General features: G+C 51.5%; 1 pseudogene; it reads left to right on the top strand.

Annotated features, from left to right (window-relative positions):
- Positions 1-4,718: 4,718 nt before the first annotated feature.
- LOC115872749 overlaps positions 4,719-4,828 on the top strand; it is a 47,584-nt pseudogene continuing 47,474 nt past the window's right edge.

Raw genomic sequence — 4,828 nt, 5'->3', positions numbered from 1 at the left:
CGATGTACAAATGCGCTTTACACAATTGATGTGTGTATGGATTGGGATAACAGTTGTATGAGCCCCTAATAAAATGTTAAAAAAAAAGAAAGAAAGAAAGAAAGAAAGAAAGAAAGAAAGAAAGAAAGAAAGAAAGAAAGAAAGAAGAGCCGGCCGCAGAGCATGCCCTTTAGATCCGGAGTCCCTGTGCTGACACCCTGATGCCAAGCCTGATGCAGTGCTCCGAAGAATGCCCAGCCCCTGTTGAAAGAGATGTCTTCCCTTCAGAGCCATCCCAGCGAGAAAGCCTTCCCCTAGGGCTGGTGCTCTGAATTTAGACTTCTAGCCTCCTAAACTGTGAGAGGATGCATTTCTGCTTGGTAAGGCCACCCACATGTGGTATTTCTCACCCACTGGATCACTAGGGCAGTGAGTGACGGTGTTACAGAGAGAAATACAATGGAGGCTGCCCTCCTTCAGAAATAGAGCAGCCTGCACTATTGAATCAGGTGGTATTGGGGGAGATGCCCCTGTTTAAAAAAAAAAAAAAATGGAGCTCTGTTGGTGAAGAGGGTTGAGTGTTGGGCTGCTAACCCAAAGGTGGAGGGCTTGAACCCATCAGCTGCTACTTCTTGGTTGGGAGAAAGATGAGGCAGTCGACTGCTGTAAATGTCTCCAGCCTGGAGAACCTGAGGTAGCAGTTCTAATCTGCCCTATAGGATTGAGTCTGAGTAGACTCAATGGCAGTGGGTCCCTGACATGGTGACATTTGAGCAGAACTAGTGGAGGTGAGGGAGGGCAAGGTGGAGGAATGGATGATCCAGGCAGGGAGAATAAGTGCAAAGGCCCTGAGGTAGAGTGTCCTTGCTATGTTCACGGAACACAAAGAAGTAAGTCAATGTGATTGGGACTGGGTGAACTGAGCACAGCAGGAGATACCGTGGTGAGATGTCTGTGAAAGACAGCACATCTCCAATCGCCGTCCAGGTCTGGGTGTGCTTGCTCTGAGAATAAACATGCGTTTGGAATGCAAAATATGCTGGCTGGTTAAAACTGGAAGAGGACATTTGAATGCCATGTGCTTCTGGAACGTCATTGGTAGAAACAGCTTCTCTTTCTCGGTTTCTCCAGACCAGCTTTGTCCATCCAAGTGAGCTACAAAAACCCAAACTCACGGCCTTGCAAGTCAATTCTGACTCATAGTTACCCCATAGGGCTGGGTAGAATCGCTCCTGTGGGTTTCGGACACTGTTCGCCTTTGCGGGAGTAGAAAGCCCTCTCTTTCTCCAGCAGGGTGGTTGGTGGTTTCAAACTGCTGAACTTGCTGTTAACAGAGCAATGCATAACCACTCCGTCACCCGGGCTCAACAAGGAGGTAGAAATCATTAGGAAATCCTAGGGGTGTGTGTGTGTGTGTGTGTGTCAGGGTGGGATGGGGATGGTGCCCATGGATAAATGGTTTGAATTGCTGAATGCAGAGCTGTAGTCCATCCCACACCTAATTCACAATATTCATTTATTAAAAAACGAAAAGAGCCCTAGGTGTGAGTGACCGGGACCAGGTTTCTATGCATGGACTTTGGGGCTGGGCCTTGCTTAGGGGCTTTCTGGGGCAGAGAGTCCCTGATACCATCACAGCCTCAGGAGTCTGTAGAGGGGATTGCCCTGCTTTTTCTCACATAGTATCTGTGAGGCCTGAAAAACTCCATCTCCTTCTTCATTGGTCAAGTCCTCTCCATCCACACCCAGTGCGGAGAGCTGGAGTGGGGGGGTCTACAGAGCTTACCGCAGGGACTGTTTGCTGACTCAAATGGAATTTGATGAACCCCTCAGGCACACCTCCGAAAACAGGAATTCCACCCACTCTCGAGGACCCACCAAGCGTGCCTTTGGGGATTTCTTTGAGGGTTCACTGGACTGTCTTTTGGCTTGTACATACTTTGAACAGATTCGGTCTCTGGGTTATTTTTCTTTGGGGGCACAAAGGGAACTTGGAAAGGACTTTGGTTCAGGGACTTTGGTAAAAATTTAACACTGTGTCTAGTTCAGAGTCCAGCCAGGCAGTTCTGTTTGTTTTTTGTTCTTATCCCCACCTAAAGGGCAGCCTGGTGGACTTTATTTCTTTTTCTTTTTTTTTTGACTTTATTTCTTTTCAACAAACAAGCTGGTTACTGGGAGAGTTGAGTATAATGCCATTCTGGCCTCCAGGGGTTAATAGGGACAGGGCAAGGCCCAGTGTTATAACAGCCATCTCAGAGCTGAATCAGGGCCAGGGGCCTAGTGATCAACCCCACCCCCTTGTGGATTGTGAAACTCCTTTTTTAGTAGTGCTAAGGACTTGGGGTGTCAGGATTTAAACAGTCTGATTCTAGAGTTTGTGCTCCTTATCTTTGAGATACGCTGTCTCTAACAGTTCAAAACTCAAGACTCACTGTCGTCAGGTGATGTCTACTCATAGTGATCCTATAGGACAGGGTAGAACTGCCCCTGTGAGTTTCTGAGACTGTAACTCTTCACGGGAGTAGAAAGCCTCTTCTTTCTCCCCAGGTTTGCCGCCCACCGAGGCTCCTTTTAACAATGATCACAAGCAAATTCATTGGAGCAACTTGCAGGGAGAGGAGGGAGTTGTTAAAGTTTCACTATTATTTTCTATTTTTTCTTTCTTTTTTAACAATTATTTTCCACTTTTTCAATCATTCTGAGACGTGCTGTGCATTGAATGTATGGAATCAAATCTCCCAAGTCTGGAAGTCTGGCTGTTCTAGAACTCACCGCTCAAGCTAACCTGGGGAGTGGTGAACAGTAACCAGGAATTAAGTGTCACAGGAAGTCCTGAGAGGGGACGACTGTTTCCAGAGGGCAAGGCATTCGCCCCAGACACTCAGCTGCAGCAAACTGGTGGGAGTGCCTGGCTAAAGTTACCACAGCCTTGCTGGGTTTCAAACTCTGCAATTTCCCAAGGTTAAGGGTCACCTTCTTCAGAAATGCCCTGGAATTGGTTAAGAGATGACATCCCACCCCTTCCAGGGAATTTGATAAAGGTCTGCGTTTCAAACCCACAAGGTGAGGGTTCTGTGGGAGAGTGACGAGCTGTCTGCACATTTTTAAAGTCTCCAACATTTCTAGGGAGCGGTTCGACTGGTCCTGTGTGGTCACTCAGTCAGAAGACTCTTGATAGCCATGGGCTTGGTGGCATCAGGTAATGCTGATGCACAGTGAGGTTTGCCTGGGGGAAATGCACACAGGTTCCTGCCTGCAGGGGAACCACGTGGAAGATAGCGTGGAGCCCTCCCTACCTTCATGCACAGGGATTGGTATTCAGGAAGAGGCTCCGGAAAAACAATCCAAACTTCCTGGCATGCAGTTGATTCCTATGCAGAGGGGAGGGGAGAAGAGTCTGGTGGTTTCTGATAGCTTAATCCTTCACTGGAGTAGAAAGCTCCCTCTTCGGGGTAGCTAGTGGTTTCAAACTGCTGACCTTTCTGTTAGTAGTCCAACACTTAACCCCTATGCCACTAGGGCTCTTTTAGGTTCTCGGAAGGGGGTGTTTAATGTTTGATGCCTTGTCCATAGCGTGGGACACAACCCACTGCTTTGGATTGGATTCCAACTCAGACTCTATATAGGTTTTTGGAAAGGATAAATCTTCATGGTAGCAATCTCCCTTCCGACTCCCCTGCCCCCAGGCACCAGTAGGGCTCCTTCTTGGAACAGAATAACTCAAATACTATAATAATAATAATAAATCAAACACATGCCATGGAGTCGATGCGACTCATAGCAACCCTACAGGACAGAATGGGTTTCTGGGACTGTAACTCTTTATTGGAGTAGAAAGCCCCATCTTCCTTCCTCGGAGCTGCTGGTGGTTTTGAACTGCTGATCTTGCAGTTAGCAGCCCAACGTGTGGAACCGCTACGTCCAGCAGGGCTCCTAATAGGGTCATAAAGATATGTCAGTATCTTGGCTCCCCAAAAAGAAACGTTTAGTCAAACTAGGAAGTTAGAGGAAGAAAGAAGAGTCACGGAGCGGACCAAAGTAACTTTCTGAACGAAGTCTAGTATAGGGTGGTCCCAAGTAATGGAGGGAATTGAGGAGGGGGCCGCTGCGGGAAGGGGAGACACGTCCTGGTGCCTGAAGCGAGAGAGAAGGAGAGAGGCGCCTCCCCAGGCCAGTCAAAAGCGTGAGGTCACCTGGCAAGACACCAGCCGCAGCTGCGGAGGACGCGCCAGCGCTGCGGAGGGAGGTGGTGTCAGGCCCGGGCCTCTAGGGGACTATCCCTCCCGCCTCCTCGGAAGGCGGGACCGAACGCCCCGCCTACTCGCGCCGGAGGCTGAGCAGTCCAGAGCCCCGGCCGAGGCCACGCCCCCAAGCAAGGTATTGCCCCGCCCTAGCAGGCTTCGGAGGCGTCTGAGTGGTCCCACAGGAGCCTTTCCTTCCCGAGGCCACGCCCCCGAGCTTCGGGCGCCCATTTCCTCCGGAGAGGTTGCAGCGGCCGGGGCTTGGCCCCGCCCCCGTCCGGTGCCCCGCCCCTCCGCGCCCCGCCCCGCAGTTTGAAGCGGCTCCGGCCGACGCCGCCTCAGAGTCGCGCGCGGGACGTGGGGCGGTGCTGAGGAGCTGTGGTGGCCGCGAGCCAGACGCTCGGACTCTCGAGGGCGGCGCACAGCGGCGGAGCCGGCAGCCAGAGCAGCCCCGGGGTAGCAGCAGCCACCCGTCCGTGGAGTCCAGCCGAGCCGACCATGGCGCTGTCGATGCCGCTGAACGGGCTGAAGGAGGAGGACAAAGAGCCCATCATCGAGCTCTTCGTCAAGGTGAGCCCCCGGCCCCCGCCCGGCCGCGCGGGGCGGCG

This window comes from Echinops telfairi, unplaced genomic scaffold (genome assembly GCF_000313985.2).
Source record: "Echinops telfairi isolate 266 unplaced genomic scaffold, ASM31398v2 ScPeMD7_7457;HRSCAF=8495, whole genome shotgun sequence".
Lineage (NCBI taxonomy): Eukaryota > Metazoa > Chordata > Mammalia > Afrosoricida > Tenrecidae > Echinops > Echinops telfairi.
Note: the sequence above shows the minus strand (reverse complement) of the source record. Positions and strands in the feature narration are given on the sequence as shown.